This window comes from Rhinatrema bivittatum, chromosome 6 (genome assembly GCF_901001135.1).
Source record: "Rhinatrema bivittatum chromosome 6, aRhiBiv1.1, whole genome shotgun sequence".
Taxonomy (NCBI): domain Eukaryota; kingdom Metazoa; phylum Chordata; class Amphibia; order Gymnophiona; family Rhinatrematidae; genus Rhinatrema; species Rhinatrema bivittatum.
The window spans coordinates 133,672,496-133,693,088 of NC_042620.1; positions in this window are offsets into that span (position 1 = coordinate 133,672,496).

Consider the following 20,593-nt stretch of genomic DNA (forward strand, 5'->3'; position numbering starts at 1 on the left):
ATATTCATTCCTAACTGACCTTCAGTGACCTGGAAAGTGTCTATTTGTATCATTTTGAGTTAGTGCGCACTAACTCGAGTTAGTGCGCACTAACGGGGAGTTAGTGCGCACTAACTCGAGTTAGTGCGCACTAATCGGAAAAAACGATTTTTAACGATTTTTCAACGAAATAATCGTGCCAAACACGATTTTCTTCTCCTGCCACACGATTTCTATCGTTAAGACGATATGGAAAACGATTCACATCTCTAATAAAGCCTCACCGTGCCACTAAATTGCTCTTTTTTATCATTGCAATATAATTTGTACCCTGGTATAGCACTGTCCCATTGAATATCCTCCTTTCACCTTGTTTCTGAGATGCCAAATTACTCTATGCCTTCATTCACCACTATACATTTTAATTCTGTCATCTTACTTCTTAAACTTCTGGCATTAGCATACAAACATTTCAAAGTATGTTGTTTGTTTGTTTTATCATTCTGCTTTTCAGTTGACAGGGATAATTTGGAAGCTTTTAACTCAGGTGATTCTTTACTTATAGGTACATGGACTACTTTTCATATTATTGGAACCTCTCTGTTGGGATGCCCTAACTCTAATGCTTCATTAGTATCTTTCTAAGATACATCCCTCTGAACCATGTGTTGCTGAGCAACTGTCGGCTTTCCCCTTTGTTCTAGTTTAAAAGCTTCTGTGTCTCTGTTATGGAGATGGAGGCCTTGAGCATGGGAAAGCTCAGAGGGCTTCACATCTATTGGGAAACGCTAGGAGAGTGATTCCACTTACCAGGTAAATGTGTGTTCTTGGACCACGGCTCGACCCCAAAGGAACTCCGAAGAGGTGCCGAGGCAGGCGAGGCATGCCCGAGCATGGGCTGGACAGGAGCAAGGCTGGTCTGAAGACAGATGACTGAAGAGACTGACCCTCCTCCAGACCTGCACGCTTCAGGGATACCATCAATGCAATGGTGGTCTTATGAACAGTCCTCCGACCGTTCCAAGCCCTTTCGGACCTGCCGCTGGGAAACGGCAAGAACCGGCAGGCTGGATGGAGGCCAGGGCAGCGAAGACTGGAACATGAAGATTCAGACGAAGACTCAGGAACAAGGTACTTGGGTACACAGACGATTACTCAGGAACGAGGTACTTGGGTGCACAGACGAGATTCAGGAACAAGGTACTTAGATGTACAGGGTATTCAGAAGAGTCAAGCAAAGTACCGGGTTGAGACTGCCCTACACAGTCCACCCGCGGGACTGGTCGCGGACCATGCTGGACTCGAAGAGCCTCTAGAAGAGATAATGGAAGCTGATCCTAGAACATGACAAAGAGGACTGCACCGAGGCGTGCCCTACACAGCTGCCAGTGGCTGGTCATAAACCATGCTGCAACGAAGCAGGTTAAAACAGAGTCTTAGGCATGGACGGTGCAGGCACAAGGTATCAGAGGGCGAGCAAAATTCAAGACACAGGACCAATATACGACTTGGCTTCAAGCAAGGGATACGGGACCAAGACATGGGTTGGCTTCAAGCAAGGGATTCCCTCCAGAGACTTCAGCTGCAGTAGTGAAGAAGGCATTGTACCATGAAGCGTCCTACTCAGCCCACCTGTGGGACTGGTCGTGGACCACGACATGGCATGCCAGGAAAGGTGGTGATGAGGAACCTGGGGTTCAGGTCATCGGGACTGGATCACAGACATCAGGAACAGGAGATGGACATCAGGACTGGAACACGGACATCAGGAATGGATCATGGACTTCAAGACGAGACATGGAGCTCCAACAGGAAACAAGGAACACAGGACCTTGAAGAAGAGCTGGAGAAAAGGACAGGAACATCCAGGAGCATCTAACTCCATGCAAAGGCAATGCTGGAATGGATGATGGACCCTTTTGTATGGCTGAAGAGGACAACACCCAGGGAGGAGCCAGCAGGGGGCCACATCTGGCTGGCCCTTGAAGAGCGGGAGAGAGGCACACACCCACACCCTAGGAAGCTGGAGAAGGGAGAACGAAGAGAAGACTTGCTGGTGGTGTCCCCAGCCATGTGGAGAGTCCAGGATGGAACAGGGCAGGCTGTGGAGCAGCCCTGCCATGGAGCTGAAGGAAGGCAGGCTGCGAGAGTGGCATCCAGCCGCGAAGAAAGCAAGCAAGGAGGGCAGGAGAGTTTCAGGCACTGGCAGGGACAGCTTCTATGCCGGGGGAGGACCCTGGCAATGGTGAGGACAGCTCCCTACCATCCAAGGACCCTGGGGATGGCAGGAGCGGCAGTGGCAGTCCCTGTCATGAAGAGAGGAGAGCAGGATCTGCAGAGGCTGACCCAGCCACATGGGAGGCTCCCAGTGACTCAGCCCTGCCTTGCAGGGCAGGAGAATGCGGCTCCCATGCCACATTGGAAGAAGGCAGCGCCAGCGGCCCGACTGGCCATGGGAGGTAAGGGACCTGCCCGCGCTCCTCGTGGGCAGGTTCACAACAGTACCCCCTCCTCAAAGACCCCCTCCCCAAGCCTGTTGTCAACAGCTTGGGAAGAAGAAAGTATTCCACATATCGTCAGGGAGCAATCAAGGATCCAAGGACAGAAGCTGGAACTTCTTGGTGAGGAACTGTAGCGAGAAGAATACTTGAGCAGAAGACAGGACAGACGTTGTCAAGATCCATACAGGACGTACACAGAACACTGAATGCTGAAGGCGCGGGTCAGGCAGAACCACGAGATGGCAACTCTGTTCTAGAATTGAGGTGACAGAGGCTAAGGCTCCCTCCAAACTTAGCTTTGAATGGAGGTCTTTAATATTTTATTTATTTATTTATTTATTTAAAAGTATTTATATACCGCTTTATAAAAATAAATTTTGTCAAAATGGTTTACATTAGGTAAAATAAAAATTTTAAAAGAACAATCAAAATCAAATTAAATTTAAAATATACATAAAATTAACTAATAGCTAGAACAAGTTCTAGCTTAAAATAAATCAATTATTTACTCAAAATAAATGAAACAAAAATTGTTGCCAATGGACTTACTATTGCTGTGGGAAGGGAAGGAGGGGGGGCGTGAGATGAAAAATCGATGATGTAGCTAACGGGGGAGGGAGGGAGAGGAGGGGGGTGAAAGAATTCTTCTTTAAGGCTGAAGCTGAAGCTGAATTAAGGTTCCAGAGAACTAGCACTCCAGCAATTCAAATGGACAGGACTGAAAACATGGAATTTAGGTAATAGTTTAGGGTGCATTGAGCAGTAGTCTTGGTATCACTAGAAGATGGAAGACATCCCAAAGTTAGTTCAAGTTGGGTCTGTAGTATAGTGGAACACTCGGTGTTGGACACCAACCATTAGTTCAAGGATAGAGCTTAGGGATTCTGGTGACCTGGTGATTTGGCGGTCTCTAGGTGATAGGAAGTAGAGACAAGCATGACTTCCTAGTATGCATTAGTTAAGGATGGCAGGTAAAATGCTTAGTCACTGCTGGCGGTCAACGGACTAGAATTATACTTGGCAAGGAACGTAGGGTGAAGCATTTAGAACTGAACCCAATCTGATGGTTCGAGAGTCAAAACTTCAGAGATTCAGGTGACTAGATAGTTTGGAAGTCTCTTAGAGGATAGGTTTATGGATGCAAGCGTGACTCTTAGCAGAATGAGTAGAAGTTCGTAGGGTAAAGTTCACTTGTTGGTAATTGGATTCCATACTGTAGACATATTGACATTGTTCAGGCTTAGTTGAACTGATAATTTAAGTCACTGGTGGTGAGAATCAAGATTAAGGCAGAGCAGAAATATTGTAGGCACAAAAGTTCTGTAATTCCCATTTTTAGGAGTGGACCCTTAGGCAGTGTATAATCTTAACGATGCTTGGCGAGTAGACACTCGAGCTAGAGCGGTCCTTGACTGATGGGAGAAGATGGACATCCTCTGGACTACTTGAGAGCAAGCTAGATGTAGATGTATTTTGAAAGGTACACTTGGACAGGCACCTTACTTGGATGTTGAAGCTTGCAGCGGATTCCAGAGAAGAGGTTGCTGGTCTTAAGCTTGGGGTGGTGAGTGAGGCAAGGAATCTAGTAGCAGTAGGACTGAAAAACTGAGCGAGACAAGCGAAGAAATTTGCTGGTTCAATTCGAAGAAAAAGTGACCGATGCTCCAGGCCCCATTGGACGGATGACAACAGATGGGGTGCAGGCGCCTCCTGCAGGTCATCTGGAGAGAAGTGCCACAGGCTGGCGAGTCGAAGACATCTTTTGCAAGATGGTGAACTTAATAAGCAACATACAAAGGATTTCCATCAAGATAAGCTGTACGGAGCAGGCGACTCCTGCTGGTGAACAAGAATGCTCAGAGGGAAAAAATAAAAAATTCTGGACAAGATGGTCATGAAGAACAGGAACCAGAAGCTGCAGCTAGGAAGATGCTGGTGAACTTGGCTGCAGGCGCCTCCTGCAGGTCATACAACAGGTGTACCCAGGCCAAATGAAGTCTCAGAAGGTACTCAGTGGTAGCAGATGCTAGAGCCTCTAGCGGTGAAGAAAAAAACAAAAAATTCAAGCAAGCTGGCGCCTCCAGAAGGTCAGTAGATTTTCAGAGAAAAAATTGGAACCAAATTTTTTTTCTTTTAAAAAAAAAAAATTCTTAGCATAGACACTCCAGAACTCGGCATGGGCCTATCACAAGGACATGAACGCCGAACACATGGCCTTCACAATCTGTTATGGAGATGGAGGCCTTGAGCATGGGAAAGCTCAGAGGGCTTCTCAACTGTTGGGAAACTCTATGAGAGCGGTTCCGCTTGCCAGGGGAATGTGTGTTCTTGGACCACGGCTCGACCCCAGAGGAACTCCGAAGAGGTGCCAAGGCAGGCGAGGCATGCCCGAGCATGGGCTGGACAGGAGCGAGGCTGGTCTGAAGACAAATGACTGAAGAGACTGACCCTCCTCTGGACCTGCATGCTTCAGGGAGACCATCAATGCAATGGTGGTCTTATGAACAGTCCTCTGACCCTTCCAAGCCCTTTCGGACCAGCCGCTGGATAACAGCAAGAAGCGGCAGGCCGAATGGAGGCCAGGGCAGCGAAGACCGGAACATGAAGATTCAGACGAAGACTCAGGAACAATGTACTTGGGTGTACAGATGAAGACTCAGGAATGAGGTGCTTAGGTGCACAGACGAAAACTCAGGAATGAGGTACTTAGGTGCACAGACAAGACTCAGGAACAAGGTACTTGGATGTACAGGGTATTCAGAAGAGTCAAGCAAAGTACTGGGTTGAGACTGTGAAGCAGCGCGCCCTACACCGTCCACCCGCGGGACTGGTCGCGGACCACGCTGGACTCGAAGAGCCTCTAGACGAGATAATGGAAGCTGATAAAGAAACATGACAAAGATACTGAAGAGGCCTGCAGTGAGGCGTGCCCTACACAGCCTCCAGTGGCTGGTCGCGGGCCATGCTGCAATGGAGCAGGTTAAAACAGAGTCTTAGGCATAGACGGTGCAGGCACAAGGTATCTGAGGGCGAGCAAAGTTCAAGACACAGGACCAAGATACGACTTGGCTTCAAGCAAGGGATACGGGACCAAGACACGGGCTGGCTTCAAGCAAGGGATTCCCTCCGGAGGCTTGGGCTGTGGTAGTGAAGATGGCATTGTACCATGAAGCGCCCTACTCAGCCCACCCGTGGGACTGGTCGCGGACCACGACATGGCACGCCAGGAAAGGTGGTGATGAGGAACCTGGGGTTCAGGACATCGGGACTGGATCACAGACATCAGGAACAGGAGACGGATATCAGGACTGAATCATAGACATCAGGAACAGGAGACGGACATCTGGACTGGAACACGGACATCATGAATGTATCACGGACGTCAAGATGAGACATGGAGCTCCAACAGGAAACAAGGAACACAGGACGTTGTAGAAGAGCTGGAACAGAGAAGACTCCTGGCGAGAAGGATAGGAACATCCAGGAGCATCTAACTCCATGTGAAGGCAATGCTGGAATGGACACTGGGCCCTTTTGTAGGGCTGAAGAGGACAATGCCCAGGGAGGAGTCACCAGGGGGCCACACTTGGCTGGCCCTTGAAGAACAGGAGAGAGGCACGAGCCCACACCCTAGGAAGCTGGAGAAGGGAGAACGAAGAGAAGACTTGCTGGTGGCATGCCAGCCATGTGGAGAGCCCAGGATGTAGCAGGGCAGGCTGTGGAGCAGCCCTGCCATGGAGCTGAAGGAAGGCAGGCTGTGAGAGAATGGCTTCCAGCCGCAAAGAAAGCAAGCAGGGAGAGCAGGAGAGCTGCAGGCACCGGCAGGGACAGCTTCCCTGCAGGGTGAGGACCCTGGCAATAGTGAAGACAGCTCCCTACCATCCTAGGACCCCAGGGATAGCAGGAGCAGTAGCGGCGGTCCCTGCGGTGAAGAGAGGAGAGCAGGATCTGTAGCGGCTGCACTGCAGTGACTGACCTGCTCAGGGCATGAGAACGTGGCTCCCGTGCCACGTTAGAAGAAGGCAGCGCTAGCGGCCCGACTGGGCACAGGAGGTAGGGGACCTGCCCACACTCCTTGTGGGCAGGTTCACAACAGTCTCTTTTTTAAAGGTTAATTCCCACAGCCTGGGACCACCCTGGTTAAGGTGGTGCCCATTCCTTTGGAAAAGACACCCCTTCCATTAAAGATTCCCCAGTTCCTTATATAACGGAATCCCTCTTCCTTGCACCGTCTCATCCACACATTGGAGCTCTGCCTGCCTCTGGGGACCTGTGTGTGGAACAGGGATCATTTCAGAGAATGCTACAGTGTAGGTTCTGAATTTCAGCTTTCTACCTAAGAACCTAAATTTGGCTTCCAGAACCTTCTTGACACATTTTCCTTTGTCATTGGTGCCCACATGTACCATGACAGCCAGCTCCTCCCCAGCACTTTCTAAAATCCTATTTAGGTGACACATGAGGTCCTCTATCTTCTCACCAGGTAGGCATGTTACTAGGAAATCCTCATGCCCACCAGCTACCCAGCTGTCTATATTCCTAATAATTGAATCACCATGATGGCCAACCTAACCCTTCCGTCTTAGGCAGTAGCCATAGGAGATACATCCTCAGTGCGAGAGGACAAATCATCACCTGGAGAGCAGGGCCTTGCTACAGGATCATTTCCTGCTGCACCAGGTTGATGCTCTATAGGAATGTGAATAGTTTTTCTGACGATTGAAAATATTGGACGATATTTTCAAACTCGTCAAAATTCGGGGGGGGGGGGGGGCAAACCAATAGGAAAACCTCACGAAAATTTTTGTGTGGTTTTCTTATCGTTTTTGGGGGGGGGGGGGGCAGGAAGAAAGGGCACACTGAAAAACAACCCCCAAACCCACCCCGAGCCTTTAAATCAAATTATTTCGAATTATTTCGAATCCCCCACCCTCCTGACCCTCCCAAAACTTGTTTAAAGTACCTGGTGGTCTAGTGGGGGTCCTGGGAGTGAGCAATCTCCCGCTCTCAAGCCGTCGGCTGCCATTAATCAAAATGGCGACGATGGATTTTTGCCCTTACCATGTGACAGGGGCTATCGTTGCCATTGGCCGGCCCCTGTCACATGGTAGGAGCAATGGATGGCCCACGCCATTTTTAAAGATGACGCCGGCCATCCATTACTCCTACCATGTGACTGGGGCCGGCCAATGGCATGGATAGCTCCTGTCACATGGTAAGGGCAAAGGGCCATCGGCGTCATTTTGTTTACTGGCAGCCGACGGCCCGAGAGCGGGAGATCGCTCACAGGACCCCCGCTGGATCACCAGGTACTTTAAAAATGTTTTGGGGGGGTCAGGAGGGTAGGGGATTTGAAATAATTAAATTTAAAGGTTCGGGTGGGTTGTTTTTTTCGGCACGAGACAGCCGATAAAAAACTCTAAGAACCGCGGGAACGAAGATTTCCCGCGGTTTTTCCCCGAACCCAATTCTGGAAACAAGTCCGATACCGATTCACATCTCTAATGCTCTATGACTAGGAGACCTTCCTCCTCCAAGGCAGCACCAAGGCTGCCAGTCTGTAGTTACTTCTTGGCTTCTATGTCCCTGAAGGTCTCATCTATATACCTCTGTCTGCCTCAGTCCCTCCAAGTCTACCATTCTTGACTCCAAAGATCAGACTCATTCTCTGAGAGTCAGGAGCTCTTTGCACTGGGTGAACACATACAACCTCTCACCGGTGGGTAAAAAAATCATACATGTGACTGTCGATGCAAAAGACTGAAAGGCCCCCCTTCTTGCTGCTGGACAGTTACCTTCATCTTAATTTTATTCAGTTCCTAGTTAAGTTTAGGTTGTTATGGGAGTAGGAATGCATACAATTAGAGTCCTTTTAAATTAGTATATTCACTATTTATCTGGTAGTGACCTAAAAGGGGATGATTAAGCTCTTAATAAGGCCTAGTGCAAACCTGAGTGTAATTTAAAAGGCTGATTATTATTATTATTATTTTTAATTGAAAGTGTCTTCTGCTTATAAATCAAAGAATAAGCTAGGGGTGGGTGGGAGAGGTGGTGGGAGGGAGGGAAATTCAAACACAAACTCCTGGCTTTTGCCTGCTTCTGACTAGCTATTTAATAGAGATGTGCTTCGCTTATGTTGCGTTTCTCGGCCGTGTCCGCTCCGCGGCTGGTCCTGCTCATCTGGCCCAACCATCCTACAGCTCCACCTTGAGTCCCTGTGCTTCTCATCTGCGGCCTCCACAGGCATTGCCGGCTCCTTCGCAGCCTTCCTCGTCGCAGCTGTCTTCATGCCGGGGCTCAGCATCGGCATTCACCCTGCCCCCTAGTGTGCATCTCTCCGAGTTAAAGGGCCAAGCATGGGAAAACCTCGGGCGGTGCCCAAGTCTGACGTCACTTGAGCAGGGTATTTAAACTGTAGCTCAACCCCTAGCTCATTGCCTTGGCTATCAGGTCATAGACTCCGGTGTGTCTAGTTTGCCTTCCAGCGTTTCCTGTTCCAGTGTCTCCTATTCCAGTGTCTCCTGTTCCAGCATCTCCTGTTCTAGTGTCACCTGTGTCTCCTGTTCCAGCGTCTCCTGTTCCTTCGTCTTTCCATCCCTGGTAGTACCCTCTGGACGGATTTCACGGTACTAACCATTGCTTACTCCTGACTACTCTTGACTGCTGCCTGTAACCGACCTCTGCCTGAACACTGACTACTTCTGGATTGACTACAGGTACTGACCCCTGCTTCAGCTGACCATTCTGAATTACTACTCTGGCTGTGAACCTCGCTATTCATTCGGACTCTCTGTTCTGGCCTCCTGTGACCACTTGACATTCTGGTTTGGACCTCGACCACGCACCCTTGATCGTGGTGGGCACCCCTCTATTCTTCCTCTTCAGGAGATCCTGCGAGGCCCACCTAAGACCAGGTGGCCTGGGTAACCAAGGGCTCAACCGGAGGGAACCCCGGGTTGCTATTGGTGAAGCTCCAGCTAGCCTCTGTCTCCTACTGTGCTCCACCTCTTGGTGGTAGGCGCTCTCCGGGTCTGACCGGAGGGCTGTACCAATCCTGCACCAGGCCAAGGGTCCACCTCCAGTGCAACAGTTTAAAGATATCGGTTCAGGCTTTGGATCGGGTGCTCTGCAGAAAATTTCATTTTCCCACGGTTCTTTTTTTTTTTCGGCAATTTTCGACGAAGTGTGTTAGTGTACACTAATGGGCCTTACTGCATACTAGCAACCAGTCAGTGCGCACTATCTCCACATTAGTGCGCAGTACACCGAACGCGATAGTGCGCACTACCTAGATGTTAATGTGCATTAATGCCTGTTAGTGCGCACTAACAGGTTAGTTAGTGTGCCCTAATAGAATTTATAGCGCACTAAGTATGTAGTAGTGCGCTATAACTGTTAGTGTGCACTAAAAAATGCAACTTAAAAATTAAAAAGTATCAATTCAGAGGAGTTAGCTAGAAAAACAGTGTGCACTAATTGGTATTACTGCACACTAAGAGATATGCAGGGCGCAGTAACTCCGTTAGTGCGCACTAACACGAAATACGAATTTTGCCGAAATTTTGGCAAAAATCGCTTCATATATCGACGCTACCGAACCATGACGAGATAGACAATATCGTTGACATTGTCTAATTCATGAAAAACGAATGCACAGCGCTACTATTTAATGCAAACACCCTTATTCCTGGCTTTTACCTGCTTCTGACTAGCTATTCAATAGAGACACACAAACTTACTAAAGAATACTCCCCAGTAATTTTCTCCCCAACATTTTTAAGTTCTAAAATTTCCCAAAGAAGTACTTACTGATTCTATTCAGCCACCAGAAAGGTGATCCTCTCCTCTCCTCTCACTGCTCCCACTCAATTGTCAGATTTGTTGTTAAGCACCTCAGTATTCTTATGTTACTCTTAAGTGGTTCTAAGTGGTTTCAACTGTATTCGACTGTGTCTTGTATTCTGAAATTAGAATTATTCAACATTGGCAACCAACAAATCCAATCACCCCCCCCCCCCCTTCCCCAGTTGGTAAGCTCCTTCAACCACTGTCCTATCCTGATGTCAGTGAAATACAGTCAGCAAAACACTGATGCATATATGTGATCCCTTTATGTGTTTCACTATATGACACTATTCTTTACAATGAAGAATTTGCAGAAATGGGAGCTTCAAGAGGAGTGGTATGGAGAGAGAGAGTGATTGGAGGGTACTTCCCCTAAAGGATTTGGTAGGGGTGTGCATTTGTTTGCAATGTATTGGCAATCCTCAACGTATATGCCATATTTGTTGTATTCATGGGGGTCACAAAATATATGGTGAACCCCCACGAATACAACGTATAGCTAACGAATAAACTCCCACCCTTTTGACCCCCCCAATACTTGCCAAAAGTCCCTGGTGGTTCAGCGGGGGTCCTCAAGCGATCTCCTGCACTCGGGCTGTCGGCTGCTGGTATTCAAAATGGCGCCGATAGCCTTTGCCCTTACTATGTCACAGGGGCCGACCAATGGCACCGGTAGCCCCTGTGACATAGTAAGGGCAAAGGCTATCGGCGCCATTTTGAATACTGGCAGCCAACGGTCCAATTGCAGGAGATTGCTCCAGGATCTCCACTGGACCACCAGGGACTTTTGGCAAGTCTTTGGGGGGGGGGGGGGATCAGGAGGGTGGGGGGTTGTAGTAAATTAAATTTAAAGGGTTGGGATGGGTTTTTTTTGGGGGGGAAATGAATACATATGTAACTAATAAACGGACCGGGGTCCCCCGAGAATGGATGCAATGGATTTGGGTCCCAACGAATACGAATACTGAATGGGTTGAATCCGTCCCTGCTGCACATCCCTAGGATTTGGGCAGTTTTACATGTTATAAAGGATGGCTTTATGAGTCATTGGGAAGAGTTCTGGAATGAAGTATAGCAGTTGAACCATTTGCAATTTCTGTGAGAATTAGACAGTGGGGCCAATGTATTAAGCCACACTAAACCTGTTACATGTTTTTGTGCACATAATTGCACATGGCTTTCCATGCTGATATTATACATATATATAATAATGAGTTCATTGTGGAAAGAACACGCTAAAAAATCCACTCAAAATCCAGCATCAGGTTTTGCGTGAGTGTATGCAAATGGCATGTAAATGTTGCAATTATCTATTAACGAGTAATGCAGGGAGCCTCGCTAATAGGGAGAACAGTTAATGTGTTTTTTTAGGGCAGGAGTTAAGTTAAAGCACCTGTCTAGAGGCCACTTTACTTCATTGCTGGCATTAATGTGGGTGTGTGTCTATGCAGCTCTGGTGTAATCATGGATTATGTTCATTTTTTTCTGATGCTATGGTACATTTTGCAGGTCAGCTGAAGAATAACTGTTACAGAAACTTTACAGTGTGGCAGAAGAGAGAGGTCAGAGAGAGAACAGTCTGAGAGAAGGCAGTTTCTTACAGAGGAAGAGAGGAGGGCCCGAGAGGAGCAGGTGGACATGGTTTAAGCTCATCGCAGAAGGGCACACAGACAGCAGATATGCCACCTGAGGGCAACACTGCTGGGGATGTGGGAGACTGATATGGTGTGTACCTATAGACTGAACTCCAGAGCTATTATTGGTCTCTATGAAGAAATCAAAGATGACATAGATCCTCTAACAGAGCATGGGTGGACTTGCAATTCTGGGCCTGGTCAAGCTTTTCAGAGTCTTGCATTTTCTCACCACAGGCTCATTCCAGAACACAGTGGCTGTAGTGGATGGCATGGACCATTCAATGCTCTCAAGACATTTCAGCCAGGTACTGAGGGCCATGCTGAAACGGGTCAGGCAATACAACAAGTACCCACAGCAGCATATAGAGTGGCAGAAGATGAAGCACACTTTCTATGACATAGCTGGCATGCCAAATGTAATGGGCACAATTACATGTCATTCTCACTCCCCCCACATGTGAGAGAAATGGCATATAGGAATGGGAAGCATTTCCACTCCCTGAACATATGCAATGGGCACTTGAAGATCATCAGTGTTGTCTCTAAATTCGCTGGAAGCAGTCATGACTCCTTCATGCTGGTGCAGTCGGCACTAGCTCAAAATTTCACTGAAGAGAAATAAGGTGAAGGTATGTTGTTTGGTAAGTTAGAAATGGAACTTAAAACAAAGCAAATGTGTAAAAGTTACAGAATAATCATACTGTCATAGGGACCCATGATGGATTAGTAGGCACTGGGCACTTTGAGATGCAAGGTACCAGAAGTGCATACTGTTCCGCTACAGAATAAAGTGGTTTGGGGGTGGAAATAAGAGCAACCAAAAGATTAGGTAAAAGTTAAACTCTTAGGAGGGTATCAAAGGCAGGAATAGTACATACTTTCTGGTACATGGATACCAAAGCACATTCTAATGTGCTACATATGTCTTGCAGGGGATGGTTCCAAAACAGTAAAACTCACTTTCCTTTTTTCTTTTTTTGTTTTCTATAGTTTATACTGGTTATTGCTGCAAAACATGGCTGCTCATTCCTTTGTAGGCGCCGCATACACTGGCAGAAATCCGGTACAATGAGGCAAATGTGAAAACCAGAGGAGTTATTGAGCAGACATTTGGGGCTCTGAAAAGCAGGGCACAATTTCTTGCACAGGAAGAGAGGAGGGCCTGAGAGGAGTAGGTGCACTGAAGTGTTCGCCAGATAAAGTGGTGGATATTGTACTGGTGTGCTGCATGCTGTACAATATAGCCCTCCAGCACAGCATCAATCATGACCTGCACCCGGACCTGGCACCATAGAAAGAAATGTTTGCTCTTGCCGAAGACGGAGACAGCATTGCAAGGGGGAATGAGGTCTTTTGTAAGGTCATAGCGGACTATTTTGGAGATCAGCACAAACACCACTGAAGATGAATATGCCAGTATGTAAAAATGGTGAAATGACTCTGCTTAATGAATGTTATAGTTTTTAATAACTTTCCTACTGCTGTTTTAACTAATTTTTTTAACATCAGCCTTGTTTTCATTGGTCTCATTCTGCATCGGATGTTGTCTTTGGCATGGATGTTTCACGGTGTCACCAGCCCAGGGACCACGCCACAGTGAAGTGGAAGTCTCTGGAGCTATGGATGACAGCTCTCTATTGCTAGCATCCTTGGTCCAGAGACTTCCTTGCTGTTCTTGACATAGGTATTTCCTGGGGGGTCACCGGTTCAGCATCCTGGGTCCACAGACTTCCAGTTGGCTGATGATACCTATGAAAAACAGGGAGAGTGTCCTTGGTCCAGAGACTTCCATGCTGTTCTTGGCATGGGTGTTTCGTGGAGGTTGCCAGCCCAGTGTTCTGGGTCTTTTAGACCAGGATGCTGGGTGAGTGATGCCCATCAAAAAGAGGGAGAACATCTTTGGTTCAGAGTCTTTCATTCTACTGTGGAAGTCTCTGGACCAAGGATGCTAGCATACAAAATAAAGCCAAACAATTCAATATTCAAAGCCATTTAGATGGATTACCTACAAGTCAACCATGTAACCCCAAGTTATCCATTTTAATTAAATGGATATCCAAGTTATCCAATTAAACTACATTTAATTATTGACCACATGGAAACAGTACACAGCTATTTGCAGACAAATATGTTTGAAAATATTTTATTTTCAAAACAATGTTTAAGCTTTTTTTAAAACTATGTAAAAAAAGTTTTTGTTTACAAACTATTTACATCTTTTATGGTCTATTGTCAAGTATGTACAGCAATATAATAAAAAAAATTGGGACAGCGAGGGGAAAATTAGGGAGCAAAGAAGTTACAAACCAAAAAATAAACCCAGGGAGTTAGGGACACCCACAAACTCAGACTTAGGATAGCGCTCAGAATGGGGGGTAGTCTTGCCACAAGTATCTGGACCATCATGGTCAGGTACTGTATTGCCAGATTGTGGATGGCCAATAAACTGAGCACCACAGCCTCAAATTGGTGCCTAGAAAAAAGGCTTAATACCAGGTGCATGTGTCCTAGATAATGAGCCTCTTTCTGGCTGCTGTGGTGAATGGGGTGGGGGAGGAGCATTCTGCAGTGGTTGCTGATGCCTCTGCAAGGGGCTGGGGCTGGAACCTTGCTGCCACCATCTGCTACATCTTCTTCATCTCTGTGAAGACAAAAGTAAGTGTGTGTCATGTTGTGTACTCACATGCTGCAGATTAGGACTTATCCAGCTTTTTTGTGACTGCTAAACATAAGTGTTTATGTTCAATGCCCACTAGATAGCATGCAACGTTATGCCCATATGTTTCTGTGCCTATCATTATGTTCAGCCCCTACTAGATAGCTGGATAAGTCTTATTTACCTGGCTATCTAGTGAGTGCTGAACATAAGTGCTTATCTTTAGCACTCGCTAGATAGCTGGATAAGTCCTTCAGTTCCCACCACCACAGCCAGCATCTTGAATGATGTCACTAAGGACCTGGACCTCGGAGTGGCAAAAACTGCCCCTGCTCCCCCTTATCTGGCTATCTAGTGGGCACTGACTACCGGCAACTTGAGCACCATTGGTTAAATATGTCCTTGGCATGGGTGTTTCATGGTGTTGCTGACCCAGCATCCTGGGTCCACAGACTTCCACAGCACTATGAAACTCTCTGGACCCAGGATCTGAGCAAGTGACACCATGAAATAAAGGACAGTGATCTTGGTCCACAGACTAGCCCACTGGGGTGGAAGTCTGTGGACCCCAGTGAGGTTTACAAGACTGGTCTTGAGAATCTCTGGACCAAGGATGCAGGCTTGGATCTTCACTTGACAGGCCCTTAAAAAAATGTTAAAATTTTAATTGCAACAAGAATACATATCAGAATTGACTTCGAAATAATTGCATAAACCGCAAGATTGCATATGCAGCCAAAAGTACATAATGTCCATTAAATACTTCATGAAGTGAGAGTCCACTGCTGAAAGCCAGGAAAAGCATATGAAGCATCCCAACTCCAGAGAGGCATCCAAGCATGCAATGCATCTGTGCCTGAAGGAGCACAAACACCATCTCCGCTTACAGCATTGATGAGCAACGACGATGACAAAGTTCAGGGACTGCATTGGTGAATTAGCATGGCAGCAGACTGCAGGATACTTATTGGTGGCCTGATGTCACAGATGATATCGGTGTTCTCGTATGGAAAAGTCCAGATGTCACCAACAAAGGAGCAGTATATGGTCCTGTTCAGAAAAAGTCTTGAAGGGAGTCATCACACTGTAAGTTTGCCTCGAGGATTATTGCTGTGGTAAATTCCCTTGAAGATATTGCTTGTGATTGTGGGGGGTTGCTGTACTCTGTGGATTCAGAGGAGGGGGATGTGCTTGCCTCCTGGTGGAACATTAGACCAGTCAGATTGTTCAATGTCCTATTTATATCCCACAAAGTGGAGTCCAGGCCACGTAGTGCACCAGCAATCTCATCAGATGAAGTGCGGATGCGATCAGACATCAGGTTGGATGTGGATATGCTCTCTCTGACTTGCATTCTGGCCTCTCTAAGTATCCTGTGTATTTCATTTTGCATGCATTCCATCTCAGCATGAATAGATTTCCATCTGATCGTGACATTGGACACTATGAGTTCTTGTCTGGTGATCAGTTCTGCCACCAGCTGGTCTGTCAATACATCCATGGAGAGTATGCTGCTTGTATATTGCAATATATTCAGGCCCACCACTGACTACATTTTCACCAGGAGACTGGCCACCCACATAGGTGCAAGGTGAGACTGGCAAATCCATCATTCTAGGCAAGGATGTGTCTGGCCATGTGAGACAGAGCTCAACAAACTCACTTTCCACTTATGTGGCAGCCAGTGGCTTGCTTAACAGCTGCAGACTACTGGGTTCTTCATCACTCCCCATGGGTTTCTTCGGCTACAACAGGCTCCTGTGCTGCAGGTTCCTCTGTGGCAGGTGCCTGTGTGACAGGAACTTCTGTCTCCACCATCTGAAGACTACCCCATTCCACAGCATCTGAAAATGTTCCCCAGTTTGTACACCTGTGACAAAGGCCAGCTGAAGATTTGCCCAGACAAGTTCTTCAGTCTCTGTCAGATGCAGCTCATATAGTGGTACACCCCCCCCCCCCCCCCCGTCTTGTTCTTGGACTGCTTCATTTGTGCCAAGTTTGCCTTGACAGTCAACCTAGTGTCTCACCAATGGTGCTTGAGCTGGTCCACTGGCCTGGTGGTCACCGACAGGCTGCTCACATTCTTTGCAATGCTCTCCCAGATCTTCTTCTTTGCCTTGGTGGATATCTTCTGACTAAAGAGCACAGTGTGTTTTCCACAGACCCCATGCACCAGAAGTTCCTTCTCCTCTTCTGAGAAACTCACATCCGACTGTTGCAGCTTCTCCTTCTGTTTGCTGCTGATTCCTGCCTGTTTCTCACATTCAGAATATTGGAATGAACCCCTACATTCCTGACCAGTACACCCTCTCCTAGTCCCCATCCCCCCCTTGTTCTGGCACATCCACCCACCTTATTTTCCTCCCACTCCCACCTGTACCCTCAACATTATGCACACCCCTCACCTCCTGCCCCATCTCCCCTCCCTGGCTACACTCAATTGACTCAGTTGCCACACTTCTCCCTTCCAGACTGTCACCACTCTCACACCTGTCATGCTCTTGCTCACCTTACACTCACTCACACCTCCTCTGTCATGGTTCATTCTCACAACAGCCACAGAAACTCACTATGTTCTTTTATGGACCTAAAGCAGACAAAAAAAAACAAACAGACATACAGACAAAGCAGAACCACTCTAAAGCTCCAGTCACATACAAAAAACAAAAGGATGGGATAACACCAGGGAAAAAAAACAGCAACTGCAACTGCAAATAGTACCAACAATGTGACCACCACCAACTCTAACCAATTCCCAGCAATGCTGACACAAGGCATTAGAAGGAGCAGTCATTTATCTGGAAAGGAGAAGTATCCGAGAAACTTTAAACAGTCCTTTCTATCCACCTACATGTAGCCCATCTGAACCAAGCCCCAAATCAGTTGCTCCTCCCTACCCCACATTCATGGTTAACACACCCCTTTCTTTCCGCCTACATGTAGCACAATCAAACCAAGCCCCCAAAACAGTTGCTCCTCCCTACCTCACTCCCTGGTCCACTACATGCCTTTAGCTACTAAGACCTACTCAATTGTTCAAGTTGCCAAGTGTTTGCTAGTTGCCCTTTGAGGAAGAATAAGACACTCCTGTCTCATCAACTCATGTGTTTTTTTATATATCACACGAAATTGCCAAATTGTTAATTAAGTTACTCTGTTACAATGTAAAGAATAATAAGACACCGTTGTCATATTATTTCATGTGTAGCTCTGTAAACTGATGTGATATGTTTTAAAGAGATGTGTTTTCGTTTTTACTCCAGAACTTTATTGACCAATAAAAACAAACAAATAAATAAATAAATAAATAAATAAACAGTCAATAAGATCTCTGCTGCATTTCCCACTCTCACTGGCATCCACCATTAGCTCTTATGTGGTTGGAGTTGGATCATGAAGGGGTTAGACATTGCTCTACCCATCTTCAGTCCTACTCCTGAACCAGTAACTTCTTCATGTTACAAAAGAGGAAGGCTTTCACTCTAACAATCAAACATGGGTCTCCACATGCTGATTCAGTATTCTGTGTGAATTTCTACATAGGGCCTCAAGCACATGTATTTTTGTGTGCAATTTGGATTTTCTGCGCACTATCTCATTTACATATCCATCCTTTATTACATCCCATGGGGCCACTGGATTTTGCTGTGCTTGTTCAAAAAAATGAATACAGAAAAACAGTGCTGATTTCAACCCAGGATGTAATACATTGGCCCCAGTGAATGGGGGTCATGGTTGTGGAAGAAAACCATTCCATTTCATTATGGGCTTGATTTTAAAAGGGTTATGCTCATAAGGTACGCGTGTAACCCTTTTAAAAAACCCCTGTGCGCGCGTATCTTATAAAATCCGGGGTCGGCGCGCGCAAGGGGGTGCACATTTGTGCAACCTGCGTGCGCCGAGCCCAGCGCGCGCTGCCTGTTCTCTCCAAGGCCGCTCCGATTTCGGAGCGGCCTCGGAGGGAACTTTCCTTCGCCCTCCCCCCATCTTCCCCTCCCTTCCCCTGCCTAACCCACCCTCATGGCCCTATCTAAACCCCCCCTTACCTTTATTCCATGATTTACGCCTGTGAAAAGCAGACATAAATCTGTGCGCGCCGGCCGGCTGCCCCACTCCGTGTTCCGGTCCCGGGGGCTGGTCTGGAGGCCGCGGCCACGCCCCCGGACCGCCCCGGGCCGAAACCACGCCCGGGACGCTGCACCCAAAACGCCGCGTCAGGCCCCGAAATGCCGCATCATTCTGCCACGCCCATTGGCACACCCCCTCCTACCCCTTTTAAAAAACTCCGGGACTCTGCGCGCGCCGGCGGCATTTAAAATCTACCCCTATGGCTTTAGTCAAAGCCTGCTGGACACATTTCAGCTCCCCCCTTTACAGACCTTGAAAAGGGCTGTTTACAGCTAATAGGGGTGTGCATTCGGATTGACCGCATTAGTAAAACGCAACTCATATTTTTTTTTTTACTTAAAAAATTGATTCGACATAAACGATAGGGATGTGAATCGTTTTCCATATCGTCTTAACGATAGAAATCGTGTGGCAGGGCAAGAAAATCATCTCAGGCACGATTTTTTAGTTAAAAAATCGTTAAAAATCGTTTTTTCCGATTAGTGCGCACTAACTCGAGTTAGTGCGCACTAACGGGAGTTAGTGCGCACTAACTGGGAGTTAGTGCGCACTAACTGAAAATGATACAATTTGACACTTTTCAGGTCAGTTAAGGTCAGTTTAGGAATGAATATGTATTCCTATTGGCTGCCCTCTTATTTATTCATGTTACCAAGTTTCCTACTGACAGTATATGGGGGATGGGAAATGGAAACAGTTGGTAGCTTGACAAAACAAGTAATGTGATCAGTCAATGTGACTAGAACTTGTGCCCTAACCCTGATACCAGGGGTATTGTGATCTTCCTGCACACAGTGCCCTATCCCTATTAATACCAGGAGTGTTGTGATCTTCCTGCACACAGTGCCCTATCCCTAATACCAGGGGTGTTGTGATCTTCCTGCACACAGTGCCCTATTCCTGATACTGGGGGTGTTGTGATCTTCCTGCACGCAGTGCCCTATTCCTGATACCGGGGGTGTTGTGATCTTCTTGCACACATCCCGATATCAGGGATAGGGCACTGCATGCAGGAAGATCACAACACTCCTGGTATTAATAGGGATAGGGCACTGCATGCAGGAAGATCACAACACTCCTGGTATTAATATGGATAGGGCACTGCATGCAGGAAGATCACAACACCCCTGGTATCAGGGATAGGGCACTGTGTGCAGGAAGATCACAATACCCCGGAGGAGTGAGGGTCAGGCAGCTCCCCCCTGTCTGTGAAGCCAGCCTCTCACTAGTAATGCAGGGAGGGAGCTGTCTCAGACTTCACCATCCTCCCCCCCCCCCTTACCCACACACCATTCACTAGCTGGGACATGGGGGAAGTCAGGAGTGAGGGTCAGGCAGCTCCCCCCTGTCTGTGAAGCCAGCCTCTCACTAGTAATGCAGGGAGGGAGCTGTCTCAGACTTCACCATCCACCCCCCCCCCCTCACCCACACACCATTCACTAGCTGGGACATGGGGGAAGTCAGGAGTGAGGGACAGGCAGCTCCCCCCTGTCTGTGAAGCCAGCCTCTCACTAGTAATGCAGGGAGGGAGCTGTCTCAGACTTCACCATCCTCCCCCCCCCCTCACCCACACACCATTCACTAGCTGGGACATGGGGGAAGTCAGGAGTGAGGGTCAGGCAGCTCACCCCTGTCTGCAAAGCCAGCCTCTCACTAGTAATGCAGGGAGGGAGCTGTCTCAGACTTCACCATCCTCCCCCCCCCCTCACCCACACACCATTCACTAGCTGGGACATGGGGGAAGTCAGGAGTGAGGGTCAGGCAGCTCCCCCCTGTCTGTGAAGCCAGCCTCTCACTAGTAATGCAGGGAGGGAGCTGTCTCAGACTTCACCATCCACCCCCCC